This window comes from Mustela lutreola, chromosome 2 (genome assembly GCF_030435805.1).
Source record: "Mustela lutreola isolate mMusLut2 chromosome 2, mMusLut2.pri, whole genome shotgun sequence".
Classification (NCBI taxonomy): Eukaryota; Metazoa; Chordata; class Mammalia; order Carnivora; family Mustelidae; genus Mustela; species Mustela lutreola.
In genome coordinates this window covers 130,507,610-130,527,778 of record NC_081291.1, presented here as the reverse complement: position 1 = coordinate 130,527,778, position 20,169 = coordinate 130,507,610, and the positions used below count along the sequence as shown (strand labels likewise).

The following is a 20,169-nucleotide window of genomic DNA, read 5'->3' as shown; positions in this document are numbered from 1 at the left end:
TGGAAAGCACTTCTGATGTTTCTAGATTGCAGGCCTTCCACAGACCCTCACTTTTTGTAAATCAGGTGTAAAGTCTGCCTCTCTGGACTCATTAAAAAGTCTTCTTTTTCTCCCTGCTGCAGTGCTGCTTTATTATTATCTTTTTCTTTCTTTTTTTTTTTTTTTTTTTTTTTTTGCTCAGTAGGCATTGGGTGTTGCTGAGTGTGACAGAGTTGAGGGGATCAAGTTGATGCAGGTAGATGCTGGGTCAGCTCTTTTCATACAGAGGGTATTAGCAAGCTGGGGATTGAGTTGTGCCAACAGACAGGTTGTGTAAGATGTGTTAGCAGTTTTCCTGAACTACCCAAATTTTTTCCCAAGTTATGCTCATCAAATAAAGCTCAGAGTAATAAACACATGACTTACCCACTTGATATTTGTGTATACTGGGTGCCTAGGTGGCTCAGTGGGTTAAGCTTCTGCCTTTGGCTCAGGTCATGAGTTCAGAGCCCTGGGATGGAGCCCCCCCATCTCCCTGGGCTCCTTGCTCAGCGGGGAGCTGCTTCTCCCTCTACACCAACCCCCGCCATGTTCTCTCTGCGCTTTCTCTCTCATAAATAAATATAATCTTAAAAAGATTTGTGTATGCTTCTGGAAGCATGGTATACATCAATAAAAGGTATATGTTGTAAAAAAAAAAAAATCACAGGGTGAGTGGGGATGTACTTATTGCCTGATAAAGAGATCTTATCTGTTTGTATTGGCCTTTTCACCTTGTTAGCCTCAGGCATCATGATGTATAAATATTTAGCAAAGAATTGACTTCTAAAATATTGGGCTCTGTTAATTTTGCTTTCCAAGAACCACATTGAAGGAGAGGGACCTGGGCAGTAATATCTATATATTCTTCCAGCTTGCTCATTCTTTCCCTTCTAGATTTATCATACAATTCTACTCATTCTGTCATGCTTGATTAGTAATTTGGAAATGTGGTGATTGCGTGAGGGGGATGTTAAAATTTGGGGGGGCATACTCCTGAAAGATAAACCTACATTTCTTAGTAGCTTCAGCGGAACTGACTTTAATGCCTCGTTGCTGTTAAGAGAAAAATTAAGTAGATGATACTGTGGTCATTGAAAGTTGAAGTGCCAGATCAGCCTAGCCCTTGCTGGTGTGGGTCCACCAGTGGAAAAAAGTTGTAAAGATGCTGTCAGTCAGTCCATGCAGGAAATGCCAAAGCATGTTCCAGTTTTCTCACAGGGTGTGGGAAAAGAGAGCTGACAAAAATCCCCTTACAGTTGGAAAATGTCATAGTGAATTCTTGATGATACTTAAGTGGAGTCATTTGGCCTGTGGCTGTTTTTTTGGTGTGTGGGTAAAAGAAAGCTGCAGCTGGTAAGTGACTTTATATTCTACCTCAGTTCCCTAAAACAAGAGCATGGAGAGAGAAAAACAAACTTGCTGGGCTCTTAAGTGACCACGCAGTGAGTGACCTAATAATGTTTCCTGGCTTCTTTGTGAGGGTGGGGGGGATTCAGCCTTGAGGAGTTGATTGCTAATAGCCATTGTAAGGAATGACCACACTTGTGATTGCGTCTTTTCCCTGCATCTCGTTATGGAAGGGTAGAAACATATTAGGGAAGCAAATTAGTGCTTTGTTGGCCTTGAAATGAAAGGAAAAGGTGTTGGCAATCAGGTCAACCTGATTTTTAAGCACCCTGCTTTCATCTGCACCACTTCATGCCTTCCTGTGGGGATAGAACAGAGCTGCTGGAGCTTGATTCTCCTTTCCAACAGATGAGGACCGTGAAATCTAAAGAAGCTAAGACTTGGCCAAGTTGTTTCTTTAGAAATATGGGGGAAGGAAATGTGGCATTTATGAAGGGTTCGTGGTAGTCTTCACACACACACACACACACACACGTTAAGTCTCACACGTGTCTCAGAATTGGGTATTAGCCCATTTTGCAGATGAAATTAGAGCTAAGAGAGTTGGTTAATGGTTCAATTGAGGCCTTGCAGCTAGTAAGGGTAGAGCCAGGATTCAAACTCACATCTGTTAGATCATAACGTTTACATGATTCTCCAGCCTCTGTGCTGTCCACACTGCCTTTTGCAGACACCTGAGTGCCACACCCGAGGTGGTCAGTCATTGTAGGCAAGCCGTCTTTTGACTGCTTTCAGCTGCCTTGGTTAGGAACTCGGGGCATGGGCCATGTTCATACATCAGCTGTTTTATCAAGCCAGGCCAGCAGAGTCAAAACTGAACCGGTGTTTTGAATTGGGAAATTGAACTGTTCTGTGCCCAGGGATTCGCAGAGGCAGACCTGGAGCAGCCTCCTCCCTGGAGCAGAGTAGCATGCCCCGGTTCCCTTGGTCTCCTCTGCTCCCTGAGATGCCCACCATCTTGAGGCGGGGCCCCAGCGTGCCTGCGATTCTCCCATAGTGAGCAGTCTTTCTGTGGATTTGTCTGTCCAAAAGGGGATAACAGAAATAGGTCGAAAGGCTCTTGTTCCAAGAAAAATGGGAAAGCACATACTCACTTGAGGGAATGAAGAGTCTTGTTTTCTCTGCAGTGTTTGCATGTCACAGGAAGACAAGGTATGTCATTTCCTTGCACCCTGCCTGCTGGGCTTATCACATAGAACTTTAATTTCCTACCATTGCTCTACAACACAGATGGAGTGTTGTATGTATGGGCAAGCCACAGTGGAGAAAAGGAATGCCCCCAATATCCACACCACTAACTGTGAGTAGGAGTATGGGTCTTGTGCACCTTGGGGGTCCCCAGGGTGTTCCGTGGGGATGGGGCACCAAGAAGCCCTCCTTCCTTTAAGCAGCCTGTCACTGGGATCCACACAGATCCTCGAGGTTGTGCATTGGCTCTCTTGAGCTGCTCTGAGGGTTCCGAGGACTTGCAAGGGTACTCCCCACCCTCCGTTCCCTGGCCAGGTTGGGACAGATCTACTCCTGCATGCTGCTTAGACCCAGCCCTGTCTGAGAGCTCTTACAGGAATAAGGAACTGAGAGGCTCACAGCCCAGCCTTTGAGAGATTTCTGTGATAGGAGACAAAGGATGGCCCAATTTCTTCCTCTTGAAACTTTTAGTAAAGGGTCATGAAACAGGTATTCTCTCCTCTGTCTGTATCCGCAGTTTCGTTACAGTTGAAGCTTCTGTTTTGATCTGTGTTTCCTTTCCCTGAAGTCCAAGTGTTCATAGATCTTGGAGGTTGAGGGGGTTGAAAAGGAAGAGAAAATAACATCACAAATGGAACCTTGTGGAGTGGTTTCAAGGAAATGTCAAGTGATGTTTTGTGGTCTTTGTCACTAGAACTATTGGTGCACGTATATAATACCTTAGGTGACAGAAAAGAACGAATGAGGGCTGTAAGTAGAAAGCCTTGTTTAGTTGAAAGACACAAGTTTAGAGACTGAGGTGTTTGGGATATGCTGGAATACCCAGTTGATTGCACCCTTCCAGGAGAACTTGGATTCAAGCTTGTGGGTGCATGCTCCCACAAGAGAGGAGATTACTAAGACCGGGTCGCACAGACAGATGCAAGGGAAAGCGGGCTGCTTGGTATTGGCTAGACCTAACAGAGGTGAGGCAGAGCGATCCTGCATGTGGACTGTTGCCAGATGGCAGGATTTATTTCTGGTTCTTCTGTTACTTAGCTGTGTGTCCTTGACCGATTTTTTTTTAAACCATTCTGAGCCTCGGCTTTCTCCTGTGTGGAACGGCAGTAATAATAATCCCCATCTTGTAGGGCTGTGTGGATTCCATGGCACATCGAGCCTTACAATATAAGGATTCACTGGGGGTTAGCTCTTACTGTTGTTGGTAGAGCCCTGCCTCCTTCACTTCTGCAGGATTTCCCCCCATGGCTTTAGAAAGCAGGCTATGGGGGAGAGATGGTTCCCAGCTCTGACCCTTCTGTTTTCAGAGTGAGCCAAGGGCTGCCCATCTGAGCAGACTTGTGGCCTTAGAGAAAGGTTCTCCATGACAAATGCTCACAGCGTGTCTGGTGCAGCAGCAGCTTTGGAAGAGTAAGGCCCGGGCCCATGGCGGTCAACCCTGAGCTTTGGCTCTGTTGTTGGGGGATTAAAACCTGCGCTGACTCTGGAAAAGAGATGGAATCTCCTGGCGTTCCATGTGGGTGCAGACTTCATCCTATGGTGGAAGAACAGGCTGATTGATGTTAGCGTGGACTAGGGGGATGGACACAGGAGTCCCAGCCCCACCTCTACCACCTTCTGTGGCGGCTTGGGGCAGATGGAGGGTGCTATGCTACCAGTGCCTCTCCCTCCGTCAGCTGGGGATCAGTGTGTCTCACAGGAGTGTCCCGAGAGGCTTACAACAATTTTGTGAAATCCTGATACAGGTACAGTGAAGCCGTGTGTCCAACTTGCTTCTCTCGAGCGGTGAAATCATAGAGCGGGTTCACTGGCAGGTTTATCCTTTAGCTTGGAGAAGGAGTGAAGATGCTGTTAACTAATACTTCCATAGTATTTTGCATTTTTAAAAGGAGCTGTCTAGTTTGATCATCAGGCGGTGGTGCAGATTTATTGGTCTTCTTTTCTGTTGCCTGTCAGGAGAGGTACCAAAAGCAAAGTGAGGATCAGGCTGGGAACGCAGCAGGGCTTTATTAGAGGAGGTCAAGGTGAGTGTGTATTCCCTACGCCCTCAAGGAATTCTAAGGAGGCATGACATCCTGGGGAGGGAAAGGGAGAGAATGATAGTTGGGGTGTTCCTAGGAATCACAAGGCATCCATTGTGCCCAAGGAGGCAGAGTGGTGCAGCCAGCATCCTCCAGCCTTCGGAGGCAGTGGCTCCCCTGTTGACAGCTTCTGCCCAGAGCTCTCCGTGGGAGTGCCAGCTGGGGTCAGGGAGAAAGGGAGTGGGCTTTTGGACCCCTTCCTCCTCCCAGCCCATATCCAGACTTGTAGCTTCAGCCATCCAGCCTGCCTGACTAAACCCGGTGTCCTTCTCCTCCCATTTCTCTCCCTCCACTCCCAGCCAGGTGTTCCAGTGAGTTCTCTCACAGCCCACACTCGCACCCCACCCCCCAGCTAATAAGCCCCCAAGCCTGCTTTCTGTCACCTGCCCTTGTATGCGCTTCCGTCCAACGCCTCCTCCACTTTCCCTGGGTACCCTTGGATCCCTTTATCCTAATCACTCGCAAGCTCCTTTCTTTCCATCTTATTTTATCCTTGAAAGGTGAAAGGAAAAAAAAATCTTCTATTACCCCCACTATTCAAGGACCCAAAGACATGAACATTTTGACCTGTTTCTGGCCAGTTTTGTTGTTTTGCTTTTTAAAAAAAATAATGATTTTAACATGTTATAAACATTTAATTCATTTTATGTTAGCATTTTAACAAAGTTCTCATACTGTGATTAAAATTTCCCATTGCTTTTTTTCATGTCATTACAAATACAGTATGTAGTAATTACATGCTCTTTCAACCTTTTTTGAGCTATTCTCTTAATATTAGAGAACTAGATGAGTGCTTATTTTTTGATACTGTGTATCATTCTAAGTTGCCCATACATAAACCTTTGATTCTGCAATATTATAAGAAATTAATACACTCAGTCTTCATCCCAGTTCTGGTACCGAGCTCTGGACGAGAGGAGTGCCCTTTGTTATTCAGAATAAGCTCCTTTCCATTATAAAGGCATTTATGCGAATGAGAGGATTCTTACCCCGGGGGTCTGGTTGCCAGAGGAGCCAACCCTGTGGATAGAGGGGTGGAGCTTTTAAGCGCCCCCCTCTGCCATGGGGCTGTAGGTTCTCTTAATCACTAAGGGCCAGTTACTTAATCAATCGTGCCTAGGTGTTGGGATTCGGAGAGCTTCGGGTTGGTGAGCACCTCAAGGTGCTGGGTTGGGGGTGATGTGCCCAGAGCAGGTTGTGGAAGCTGCTGTCCTCCCACTTTGCTTTGTGCATCTCTTGCATTCGGCTATTTCTGAATTGTAGCCTTTATAATACACCAGGAATAGTCAAGTGTAGTCCTGAGTTCTGTGAGCTGCTAAATCGTTAACCCGAGGGGGGCATTGTGGAAACCCACAGTTTTGAGCTTGGTAGAAGTGTAAGTGACAACCTGGACTTGTGGCTGGTGTCTGGAATGGGAGCGGCCTTCTTGGGGGGACTTATACCCACCCTTGGGGCTGTGCACTAACTCTGGGCAGTGTCAGAACAGCTTGGTGTGTAAAACCTCACATCTGGTATTAGAAGTGTTGTGAGTAAAGACCGCATTTTTACCTTTTGATTTTTACCTTTTGATTCCGTTTCCCATTATTTGGGATGGACTCCTGTGAGAATAATTACCAGGTCCCAGGTTTTGAATAGTAAAAAGTATTCTTTCTGATTACAAAAGCAATACATTTTCAGCATAGGGGAGGCGTAAAAAGTAAATGCGCCCATGCTGTGACCAACCAGAAAGTCAGTTAGTGTAGCTTGGCTGTCCTGCAGGATGTGTCCATCCCTAACCATGCTCTTCAGTGTGTGTGTGTGTGTGTGTGTGTGTGTGTGTGTCTGTCTTTCTGTCTCCCGTGGACCAGCAGGCCAGACATAACCTGAAAGCTTGTTAGAAATGCAGAATCTTAGGCCCATGCCAGACATTGAATTGGAATCCATTTTTCAAAAGGTGTTTTATTTATTTGAGAGCACGAGTCAGGAAGGTGGGGGTGGAGGGAGGGAGAGGGAGAAGCAGACTCCCTGCTGAGCAGGGAGCCAGCTGGACTCTGGGCTCCATCCCAGGCCCCCAGGATCACTACTGGAGCCGAAGACAGATGCTCAATCGGCTGAGCCACCCAGTCACCTCCACAATCCATTTTTTAACAAGACCCACACAGATTTGAGAAGTATTGATTTACAAGGCCACAGTCTTACCAAAAACATAGAGGGCCTGGCACTGATTACCCCGATCTGTGTACATACGTACATTTTCCCGGTTCACCCAGTATTGGGGTAGTCCTCTCTGTACCACTGGTTTTCAGCCTCCCATCCCCCTACCGTAAGACTGTCTAAGGACAAGGGCTCACTCCCCTCAGTAACACTGATTCCAGGATCAGCAGAATCTTTGGGAAGCAGGGAGAATTCCACTCTGGGCCACGCCCCTCCCCCGGAGCCCTGATACATGCAGCTTTTAGCTTGCTTCTGTCACTTAACATTATATCGTCAGCATTTTCCACTATGCTTTCCCACAAAGCTTATCTTTCATGGCTGCAGGTAGTGTGACCATCATGATTCATTTGACTACTTCCCTGTTGTCAGACATTTACGTTGTTTTGATTCTTTTGGGGCAGGATGGTGTTTTGTAGGCAATTACAAGTTTGCCCATGTAGGCTGCTCCTGTGGTACTTCCTCCAGCTCTGATTATTTCCTTATGATAAATTCCTGGAGTGGAGATACTGGTTCAAAAGCCACAAACATTATAAACGGTCTGGAGAAGGTACGAGAGGAGTGTAGGAAGCACCCTGACACTGTACGCTCCTGTGCGCTGGCCCATGTGTGCTGTAGACAGACTCTCTGGGGAGCAGAGGTCGTGCCTCATTCGTCATCACATCTGCAGGCCTGGTTGAGAGCAGACTCTAAGCTCTACCTCTAAGGTGGGGGTTGGGAGCGGAAGGGTGGTGGCTTCCTGTGGTGGCGGCGGTCCCTTCCTCCTAGCCTGAGTCCTGAGCTATAAAAGATGCCACTGTCCAGTGAGTGGCTTCAGGGTGGAGGGGAGCAGCTGCGTGTGTGTATGTGTGTGGACGTGTAGTTAGTGGAAGCCTGAAATGACCACCTCATTTACTAGTCCTGAATCTGCTGGACTTGGTGGGCACCAAACGTGGTTTTGCTTCAGAAGTCTGAGACAGTCAGGTTGTCTGACACCACTTCTTCCCATGACCAGATGAGGAAACTCACGTTAAGCAGACATCGTTCTGAAAGGCACACTCTGATTCTGATGTGAAGAAAAAGTAAACTGTCAATATTGTTTTTGTGATTGAGTTGCAATTTGAAGTTGGATGCCCGGAAAATATTTTTAGCCTTCCCTAAATATTTTTGGAGGAAATGAGTGAATGAATATACAAAGGGTAAATGAGTTTGATTCTGTTCCATAACACAAAGAAGTTAAATATATATGTATATATCACATGATATAATTAAAACATTTAAAAATAAGTATTAAATCATTAGCCACTCATTTTTATTAACTGTTTGGCATGTTACAATTTCCAAATAGACACATACCATTCCTTCTGGAAATAAGTTATGAATGATTCAGAGTTGGTCTAGTAGTAAGGTTTTTGTGGGGTTTGGGAGGGCATTTCTATTTTTTTTATTTTTTTTAAAGATTTTATTTATTTATTTGTCAGAGAGAGAGAGTTAGAGAGAGAGAACACACACAAGCAGTCAGAGTGTCAGGCAGAGGCAGCGAGAGAAGCAGGCTCCCTGCCGAGCAAGAAGCAGGATGCCGGACTTGATCCCAGAACCCTGGGATCATGACCAGAGCCGAAGGCAGCGGCTTAACTAGTTGATCCACCCAGGCGTCCCTGGAGGGCATTTTTAATCATTTAAAAATTCATCAGGTGCATACAGTAAAATGCACAGATCTGTAAGTGTTACATTTTGATCAGTGTATGCACCCAGATACACAACATCCTTGTCAAGGTACAGAACATTTTTGGGGCGCCTGGGTGGCTCATTCAGTTAAACATCCAACTCTTGACTTTAACTCAGGTCATGATCATGGGTTCTGGGATCAGGCTAGGCATTAGGACTCTGTGCTCAGGGGGAAGTCTGCTTGAGGATTCTCTCTCCCTCTCCTCCTCCCACCCACCCCTACTTGCTGTCACTCTCTCTTTCACTCAAATAAATAAATAAATATTTAAAAAAAAAAAAGATACAGAACATTTTCATGCTCCAGAAAGTTCTCTCATGCCCCTGTGCAGTCTCCTTACCCCAAAGGCAATTGCTGTTCTGAATTCTAGCACCATAAATGAGCTTTGCCTTTTCCTGAAATTCATATAAATGAAATGTAATGTACATTTTATAAATGGAATACAGTATAAATAGAACAAAACTGACTTTTTGTCAACATGTTTTAGAGACTCTTTCATGTGTGTTTCAGTAATTTGGTTTTTATTAATAACTAATATTCCATTTTTTAATCTATCACAATTTATTTATCTGTTCTCCTTGGAAGACCATTTGGGTTGTTTCCAGTTTGGGGCCATTTTAATGAATAAAGCTGTTACAAATATTGTTGTACAAGTTAAAAAACAACAATAGTTTTGCTGAGGTGTAATTTACATACCCTAAAATCCATCTATCATATGGGTACGGTACAGTTCTTTTATTTTTATAGACTTTTACGCCCATCACTGCATTCTAATTTCAAAACATTTCCATCACCCCAAAGTTTGCTCATGCCACTTTACAGCCAAGACAGCCATTAATCTACTCTCTATCTTCTGCCTTTCCTGGATGTCTCCTATAAATGGAATCCTTGAATCTGCAATTTTTTAGTGTCTGGCTTCTTCCACTTGGTTTAATAGTTCTGAGGTTCATCCACTTTACCACGTACATCAGTAGCTTGTCCCTTTGAATTGTTGAATAGTATTTAGTTTTATGGATGTGTACTATATTTTGTTCATCCTCTTCCCAGTTGATGGACATTTTGTTTCCAGTTTGGGGCCACTATAAATTTTGAACAGGTGTTTGTGTGGACCTGTGTTTTTATTTTTCTTAAGTAGATTCTTAGGTGTGTGATTACTGGATCATATGGTATGTTTATATTTAAGTTTTTAAGAAACTGCCACACTTTTTGCAGAAGAGGCTGTACAGTGTTAGAGTCTGACCACAATACATGAGGGCTTTGATTTCACTACATTCTTGCCAATGCTCAGTATTGTTAGTTGTTTCGATTATGACGGGTCAAGTGGATGTGTGGTGATGTCTTACGTAAGTTTTAATTTGCACTTCCCTAATGACTAATGATGTTGAGTACCTTTCCGTGTGCTCATATCTTTGGCAAAATGTTTAGTTAAATCTTCTGCCCCTTTTCAGGGCGCCTGGGTTGCTCAGTTGGTTAAGCGTCTGCCTTCGGCTGAGGTCATGGTCCCAGGGTCCTGGGGTCGAGCCCCACATCAGGCTCCCTGATCTGGGAGCCTGCCCTCCTCTCTACCTATTTGTGCTCTCTAAATAAATAAGTAAATAAATAAATATTTTAAAAAATCTGCTTATTTTTATTTTTTAAATTTTTTTTTATTTTTTTTAAACTGAAGCTTTTATAGGATTTTATTTTTTAAGGATTTTATTTATTTATTTGACAGAGATCACAAGTAGGCAGAGAGGCAGGCAGAGAGAGAGGAGGAAGCAGGCTCCCCACTGAGCAGAGAGCCCAATACGGGGCTCGATCCCAGGACCCTGGGATCATGACCTGAGCCGAGGGCAGAGGCTTTAACCCACTGAGCCACCCAGGCGCCCCAAAAAATCTGCTTATTTTTAAAACGGGGTTGTCACTGTTATCTTAGTTTCAAAATTTTAAAAATATTCTTTAGAATGTTTAATAAATTCAGCAGGGAGTGTGCTTCTCCCTCTCCCTCTGCCTGCCACTCCCTCTGCTTATGCTAGCTCTCTCTCAAATAAATAAAATATTTTAAAAAATTAAATGTTTAATAAAAATATTCATGTTTTAAGAAATTCTTTAAGAAAGTCTTTTATCTGATGTGATTTGCAAATATTTTCTGAATCTGTGACTTAGCTTTTTGTTTTCTTAATGGTGCCTTTTAAAGAAAAAGCTTTGAATTTTGATGAAGTCTAAGTTACCCATTTTTTTTCTTTTATGGTTTCTGCTTTTACATATCTAAGAAATATTTCCTATTCTACAAGCCTTTTTTATTGTAGACTTTATCATTTAGAGCAATTTTGGATTCACAGCAAACTTGAGCAGAAGGTACAATTTCCCAAAGAGATTCCCCATCTACGCCCTACCTCCACATAGGCACAGCCTCCCCGTAACATCAGAGAGCTACTTTTGTTGCAGTTCTTGAACCTACATTGACAGATTCATAATTATCCCAAATCCACAGTTTACATTGAAGTTCACTATTGGTGGTACATATTCTGTGGGTTTGGACAAATCCATAAAGACATATATTCACAATTATAATATTATACAGAGCGCTGCTGAAAATCTCTGTGCTCCGCCTGTTCTTCCCTCCCCACCCCTCTATATCCTGGCAACCACTGATCTTTTTACTGTCTCCCTAGTTTTGCCTTTTCCAGAATGTCATACACTTGGAATCATAAAGTGTGTAGCCTTTTTAAATTGGCTTCTTTCACTTAGTAATATGCATTTAAGTTTCCTCCATGTCTTTTTGTGGCTTGATAGCATTTTTCTTTTTAAAGCACTGAATAACAGTTTATCCAAGGACATCTTGGTTTCTTCCAAATTTTGGCAATTACAAATAAAGCTGTTGTAAACATTTGTAAGCAGTCTTTTGTGTGGAGGTCAGTTTTCAGTCCCTGTGGGTAAATACAAAGGAGGACAATTGTATGATAAGAATACATTTAAGGGGCACCTGCCTGGCTCAGCTGGTGGAGCGTGTGACTCTCTGGGTTAGGAGTTTGAGCCCCACAGTGGGTGTAAAGATTACTTAAAAACAGAGTCTTTAAAAAAACAAAAACAAAACAAAACAAAACTACCAAACTGTCTTCCAAAGTCGCTGTGCCATTTTGCATTTCCACTAGCAGTGAGAGTTCCTGTTGCTTCACATCCTCACCAGCATATGGTATTGTCACACCAGTTTTTGGGTGGATATTATTTTAGTTTCTCCTGAGTAAATACCTGAGAGTGGAAGCACTGAATCATAGGATGGGTGTATGTTTAAGTGCCAGCCTGATTTCCAAGGGATTATACCACTTCATACTGCTGCATCTTTTCCAATACGTGGTACTGGTCATTTTAATTTTAGCCATTCTGATGAGTATGAAATTGTATGTCATTGTGGTTCTAAGTGGCTTTTTCCTAATGACTAATAATGTTGAACACCTTTTCATTTGCTGTTGATCATTTGTACATTTTCCTTTTGAAGTGTCTTTTCAAGTACTTTGCCCATTTTTGTTTTGAGTGTTTGTTTTTTTTATTCTTGATTTGTAGGCTATCTACGTGTATATGTATGTGTTTGTAGTCTGGTAGTCTGGGCACAAGTCCTTTGTTAGATACATACATTGTGAATATTTCCTCCAGGGTGTGTCTTGCCTTTTCATTTTCTTATGAGCACATTTTAATTTTATTGATTCCTCTTTAGCAATTTTTTTTTCTTTTATGGTTGGTAATTTTGCATTTTGCCTAATAATACTTTCCTACCTAAGATTGCAAGGATATGCCCCTTTGTTTTGCTTCTAGAGGGTTTAGTCTTAGCTTTTATGTTTAAACTTGTGATCCATCCTGGGGCGCCTGGGTGGCTCAGTGGGTTAAAGCCTCTGCCTTTGGCTCAGGTCATGATCTCAGGGTTCTGGGATCACATCTGGCTCTCTGCTCAGCGGGGAGCCTGCTTCCCTTCCTCTCTCTCTGCCTGCCTCTCTGCCTACTTGTGATCTCTGTCTGTCAAATAAATAAATAAAATCTTTATAAATAAATAAATAAACTTGTGATCCATCCTGAATTGATACTTGTGTATATAATATGAGGTGGGATTGAGGTCCTCCCCCCCACACACATTTATCCAGTTGGTCCAGAATTATTTGTTGAAAAGACTTTCCTTTCCTCCATTGAATAACATTGGTATTTTCTTGTAAGTCAAATGGACCTTTGGTATTTATTTGTAAATCTTTTAAACTGTTCTCTTTGTTCTTAAGTCAGTACCACAGCTGTCTTTGGTTCTGCGGTTAATAGGTCTGGAAATCAGGTATTGTAAATCTTTCAACTTTGTCCTTTTTTAAAATTTTTGACTATTCCAGTCCTTTGTATTTTCTTATATATTTTAGAATCAGCTTGGTTGATTTTTCTACAAAAAAAGCATAGTTGGATTTTGATCAGGAGTATATTGAATCTGTCAATCTGGGAAGCATTGCTATCTTAGTATTAATCTTTTTATCATGGACAGGGTATATTTGTCATTTATTTAGGTCTTCAGTTTCTCTCAGCAGTATTTTACAATTTTTAGCATTGATGTTTTGTACATATTTTAAGAGTTTTGTTTCTACATATTTGATGATTTTTTGTCTATTGCAGAAGGTATTTTTTACATTTTAAAGTTTTGTTTTTATATATATGCACATGTGTATATATATAACTTTTTAAAAATTGATCTGTAACCTTAATGAAGTTAATTTATTAATTCCAGTAAGTTATTAGTTGTTGCCTTAGCATTTTCTCTATACAGTCGATATTGAACAGTGCAAGGGTTAGAAGTACTGACCTATCCCCTCCATAGTCGAAAATCCACATAAAACTTTTGATTCCCTAAAACTTAACTACTAGCAGCCTACTTTTGACCAGAAGCCTTACCAATAATATAAACAGTTGATTAACACATATTTTGTATATGTATTATATACTGTATTCTTACAATAATGTCAGCTACAGAAAAGAAAATGTTAAAATCATGACAGGAAAAACATTTATAGCACTGTACTGTTATTTTTTTTTTAAAGATTTTATTTATTTATTTGAAAGAGAGAGAGCATGAGACAGGGCAGGGTCAGAGGGAGAAGCAGACTCCTCACTGCACAAGGAGTCCGATGTGAGACTTGATCCCAGGACCCTGGGATCATGACCTGTGCCAAAGGCAGATGCTTAACTGATGGAGACATCCAGGTGCCCTGTACTGTATTTACTGATACCAAAGTTGATGTTGTTTGCTTACAAGATGAATCATTTCTCTGTAAGTACCTACACCAGTATTGTTTTATATGGTAAAAACACTGTAGCTGTTATATATATTGCTAACACTAGACGTTGAAAATGAAAAATAATGTGAAAAAGAAATTCATGTTTATTTACAGGTCTAATGATTCTTGGTAACAAAGAAACAACAATATAATTGCTTTTCCTAGCTTAGCTTATATGTTAATTAATGAATAATTATAATATTTTTATGGCAGGGGCCTGGGTGGCTCATCAGTTAAGTGGTAAACTCTTGGTTTCAGCTCAGGTCAGATCTCAGAGTTGTAAGATCAAGCCTCGTGCCCAACTGTGCCCTCACCTTGCAGTCTGCTTGAGATTCTTTCCCCTTCCCTCTCCCTCCTACTCTGTTCCCCACCCCCCACCCCTGCCACCTCACATTTTTTCTCTTTCAAATAAATAAAATCTTAAAAAATTTTATGGCAGGGGCGCCTGTGTGGTTCAGTGGGTTAAAGCCTCTGCCTTCGGCTCAGGTCATGATCCCAGGGTCCTGGGATCGAGCCCCACATCAGGCTCTCTGCTCAGCGGCGAGCCTGCTTCGCTTCCTCTCTCTCTGCCTGCTTCTCTGCCTACTTGTGGTCTCTGTCAAATAAATAAATCTAAAAAAAAAAAAATTTATGGCATACAGTATTACAGTCAATTTGTAATGCAATATTGGAAACATTAACATTTTTTAAAACCATTTACCTTTGGTGATGGGCTGATACACAATATCTCCAATTAGGAGAGAGAGGGACATATTTTAAGGTATGAAACAATATGAAAACAACACATAATTAATTTTACATTAAATATCATTCAGCTTATGCTGTGTAGGAGAGGCTCTCCAATTCTATACAAGTTTATGCACAATGTTTTATATGATGAACACTTAGGTGATGATATTGGTGATGGCATAAAAATGTGTCCTACAGTTTTTGCCATACAGTTAATTAGATTTTCACACAAAGATGCTCACACACACACACAACAGGTAGGCTTATTAACTCTGCAGCATGATGATTACTTACTGCTCATTAAGTGGAAGTGGACCATTATAAAGGTCTGCCTCCTCCTCATCTTCACATTGAGTAGGCTGAAGGTGGCAGAAGTGGAGAGGTGGAAGGGGAGTCAGGAGAGGCTGGCACACTTGATGTAACTTTACGGAAATACATGGTAATTTCTGTCCGATGTTTTTGCTTTTTCACATCTCTAAAAATGTTTCCATATGGTACCAGTCCTCCTTCCACCATTTGCTTTAGCTTCAGTGCTAGTATTACAGAAAAGTTTATACCATAAAAGTAAATAGCAATCTTGAATAAGCAGAACCCTTATTGTCTGCCAGACTGTCTACTCTGCCAGCTTGGCAGATACAGTTTGTTTTCTGGGACTCCTTGCTCTATCTTCTTCCTCATCATCTTAGCACAGGTTTGGAAGCACGCAAGTCATTTTCTGTTAATACCTCTAGTATGATGTCTGTTAGCTTTTGAATTTCTTCAAAATTCATATCTTGAAACCCTTCACCTCTACCTTTTTTTCCCCGCCATATCCACTGTTTCTTCCATAACTTCTTTGATTGGCTCTGTGTGTTTTTTTTTAAATATTTTATTTATTTATTTGACAGACAGAGATCCCAAGTAGGTGGAGAGGCAAGCAGAGAGCGAAGAGGAAGCAGGCTTCCTGCAGAGCAGAGAGCCCGATGCGGGGCTGGATCTCAGGACTCTGGGATCATGACCTGAGCCGAAGGCAGAGGCCGTAACCCACTGAGCCACCCAGGCGCCCCTGATTGGCGCTGTTTTAAATCCCATGAAGTCATGCACAACACCTGGACACAGTTTTCTCCAGCAGGAGTTTGTTTCAGGTTTGATGGCATTTTCAGTGGTGTAATCCTTCCAGATTTTGATGACATTCTCTCCACCAGCATTCTCTTCCATAGCATTGACATTCCTTTCCATAGAGTACCGTGATCCAGAGGCTGAAAAGGGGACATTGTGTTTGGAGGCAAGTAGGCCACTTTAATGCCTTGGTGTTGAACTCATGGGGTTCTAGGGTTCATATGGGTTCTGTCATGTTATTCAGGGTTTGCAGTATCGCACTAAACATGATGAAGAATACAGAAAAACTGTGAGAAACCACTTTTTACTCCGAAAAGCCTTTTACTGGAGAGGCAAGTGGCTCATGTGGAGATGATTAAGTTGGCATCACATGGCATTTTAAGGGGATAGTCGAAACACTTGAGCCACCGCAAACAGGAGGTGGCTATGAGATTATTACGGTAGTACAGTATATACTAGTTAGTTTCATGCCGCTACGATTTCACACTGCATCTTCACGCTTGTTTACATTTCTCTTGATTGCAAATGGTGCCATGTATGGCCTGTAAGTGTGTGTATAAGTTTTGATTAAGTTTAACTTTTTATAATTTGTGTGTATTATATGGTAGTAAATGTTAAAACAGAATAGTATAATGTATCTACATATATTTTATGCATTCGTGGCATACCTTTTTCTTAATCTTTTCGATATTTCTAAGTTACACAGTTTGTGTCTGAGTTTCTTCAACTTGTCATGGATCTCCAAAAAGTTTTCCCATATATTTATTGAAAAAAAATCCACATGTAAATGGGCCCGCACAGTTTAAACCTGTAGTGTTAGTGTTAACTGTATATACACCTCACCTATAAATAGTTTTACTTTCCCTTTCTAATCTCTGTGCCCCTTTTCCCCCCCTTGCCTTGCTGAACTGGCTAGGACAAAAAATGTTGGATAGAAGTGATCAGAGCAGATATCCTTGCCTTGTTCCCAGTTTTAAGGGGAAAGTGGTCAGTCTTTCACAGTTAAGTATGATGATAGATGTCCTTTCTCAAGTTGAGGAAATTTTCCACAATTCTTATTTTGCTGAGAGGCTTTTGTTTTGTTTTATTTTGTTTTTTTTTTTTTATCATGAATTGGTGTTGAATTTTGTCAGAAGCTTTTTCTGCATCTCAAGATGATCATATGTTTTTCTTTATTCTGTTAATATTCTCTTTTTCATAGGGCACTTTCTCCTCAAATTAAGGAAAAAATATTAGGGAAAAAACTATTACTCAGTTTTAACACTTGAACATCTTAGTATCGTTCATGGAATGTAGGTTCAGGACCATGATTTAGACACTTTGAATCACATAATCTCCATAAAATATAGACTAAAAAGTACCATATATATTTATTTAGGTAGAATTATTTCACTTAAGGGATCTGCCCGCCCCAAAAAACTTGTCTTAATCTCTGAAACTTCCACCATTAGTGTATGCTTTTAAAGAAAAAAAAAATCACTCTGAGGAGATGTGTATCTTATCTTTTTTGAAACCTGAGGGAATAAAGACAAATGAGGCAAGTGTTTATGGTGGTAGAGTAAGCTGATGTGGAACTTTGGTACCCTTGTGGTTGATTAGCTAGGTTACCCCACACTGTGTGATTTGGAGGTGACAGGCTTGGTTCACTTTCTCAGCAATGACAAACAGAGCCTTCGTTTTAGAAGCCATAAGTAATTGAACCTGAGCAGTCTCACATCTCTGTGGCTGCTAAGTCATCCCAAGAGCTGTGTTCTGTAGCTTGGGACTTCTGGGTAAAGTCTCAGGAATACTGAGTGTATATTTCTGATTGGTACTTCCTGGTCATGGTATGGTCACTCTTCATTTGCTTAAGAGCAAGACCAAAGGTGATGATAATCACTGAGAAGTAAAAAACGATCTCTAGTTCAGATGTGCTTTGACAACAAGACATGAGCATGTTGGCTAAGCAGTCATCCCGTGTATTTGGACATTTCTGGTGGTGGTACAAACAATAGTTCACAAACAAATAAATCCTTCTCTCAAACAACACCCATTCTTATGATCCTTTAACTGTTGCTGTTATGGATAGCTTTCCCGTATTTGTTAATTTCTTTAGGTATATTCCTATTTAGTGATATCTTAAAATTTGCTGGCAAAAAGCAAACAACTACTATAAGGTATAGAACTCCTTTTTCCCTAATTCTGAGCATTGTACTTACATTAATTATCTGTTCCCACCAAATGATGAAGAGGCAAATATATGTGTGGAATTTTGAGTAAATGAGAAGTCACAGTCTCTTTGTGAGGGAGGGATATGTTAAAATATACATCACCAGAATATTAATTTACTATATTTAAGCAAGCATAGAGCATTGGGTTAAAGTTAATGGTAGCTGTATGGAAAACTGAATCATATCAGTATAACCTGATTTGTTCAAGAGCAATTAGAAGGATCTGGAGGAAGCAGAGCACATAGATCTTGATTTTTCTCATACTGTTGATTTAATTATAAGAAATGTAATAATCGACAACCTTGGGAAACCTAGTTTAGCTCAGATGATACCACGATTAGATGGTTGGAAGATGATACAGAGACATTATAAAGGATATGGTGCTGGTATGGATAGCTTTTATCAGTTAGCCTTTCAGAGGTCAGGCTGGAACCCAGTTTTATTTAATGAGTTTTAATCCATGACTAGTGATGTACTGTGTATATGTATTTATATGCCAACAAGTCAAAATAACCTAGATAAATTGGGTACTTACAAATTGGACAAAGTCAAATGAAAGCTAATTAATTTTATAGGTAAGAAGTTCAAATTGCTGAATGATTGGCTTTGTGCCTGTTCTTGGCAGAAAAAGCCCCTGGGCCATGCTGAATCATGAGGTAGTTGAGCCATCAATAACTGTAATACAAGTACTTGCAGAATGCCACATTTCATAAATCAGTGCTCTGGTTCAGAATATTTACACGAGGCTGACAGCAGGCAAAAGATACAGTGAAGGTTTACAGTGAATAAAAATTTTGTAATAGAAGTAGGGACATAGGCAGCAAGAGGGGAAAGATGAAAAAGAACCAAGTAGAAGTATATTAAGTAGAATGGGCTAAAGTGCTGTACAAATAGATCAGAAATATAATGGCTCAAATTTACTACAACTTTATTTCTTTCATGTCACAGTCCTGGCGGGAGTGGTGGACGGGTAATTTCAGATTATTGGGTGGCTCTGCACACTCAGGGACCTGGCTCTACTGCCTTCACCATGTATTCTTTGGAGTTGCTCTGGTTGCCTGCAGGAAGAGGGGAGGGGTGAGCTCAGCCCGGAAGTAGGTAATGTCACATCTGCTTACCTCCCTTTGGCTAGAAATCAGCTATGTGTCCATACCTAACTGCAAAGGAGTTTCCCTCGCTGGAAATACAGATTAGCTCTGGGCTTCAGAAAGTGAAGGGAACATAAATTTTGAGAGCTGCTAACAGTTTCTGCCATACCTCTGAGAAACAACAGCTAAACTGACAGATTCTCGTCAACAATAGAATTTAGAACACAAGAGACTAATATATCAACTTAGAATTCAATATTAGTTAAACTGCCATTTAAGAAAGAAAGACAGTGAGGTGAAAGATGGCAAAGTAAGAGGATCCTGAGCTCACCATATCACACAGACACACTGAGGCAACAATTATATCTATGCAACTAACTCTGAAACCCTGAGGATTGGCAGAACAAATCTGCTAGTTGCAGAGGGAAGGCCACATCAAAAAGGGTTGGATGGGTGGAAATGCAGTCTGGAACCAAACTCCCTGCTGTGACTCACTACAAACAGGAGGGACATCATAAGCATGGAAGAGTGAGGGTCAGACCCCACACTGGGTACCCTGGGCACCTGGGCCTGGGGACCCACCCTAAGAAAACAAGACCCTTTAATAGCTGGCTTTGAAAATCAGCCCCGGATTAACTCTGGGAGAACCAATGGGTGACAGAAAACCAAGTCTTTGCCCTTATAGAGCCAAGACCCAGTGGGCGCCTGGGTGGCTCATTCGGTTAAGTGTCTGCCTTCAGCTCAGGTCATGATCCTAGGGTCCTGGGATGGAATCCCGTATCTGGGCTCCTTGGCTCAATAGGGAACCTACTTTTCCCTCTGTCTGCCACTCCTCTTGCTTGTGCATACTCTCTCTCTGACAAATAAATAAATAAAAATCTTTTTAAAAATAAATGAATTTCCCAGAAACACAGCCCAGAAATTGCAGTTTGAAAAGCACCTGTGGTATACACGAAGGAGGTTTATCAATTAATCTTATAACATGTGCTGCAGGGACAGGAATCTGTAGGAGATTTCTCCTGGAGCAAAAGTGATGGTGGGTGCCATATTTATTACCCTGCCTTTGCCTACATAGCCAGATACTTGTAGGAGCCAGTTCTAACACCCTGCATCTACCTTGCTAGCACTGTGTGCTCTGGTCCAGAGTTCCCCTGCAGACCCACCCCACACAGC

At 41.7% G+C, this 20,169-nt stretch overlaps 1 protein-coding gene across 5 annotated transcripts in view; it reads left to right on the top strand.

The window, feature by feature from the left end:
* The window catches only part of GPR160 (G protein-coupled receptor 160), an 82,288-nt gene that overhangs the window by 1,578 nt on the left and 60,541 nt on the right, over positions 1-20,169 (top strand). The gene's annotated exons all lie outside the window — the stretch shown is intronic.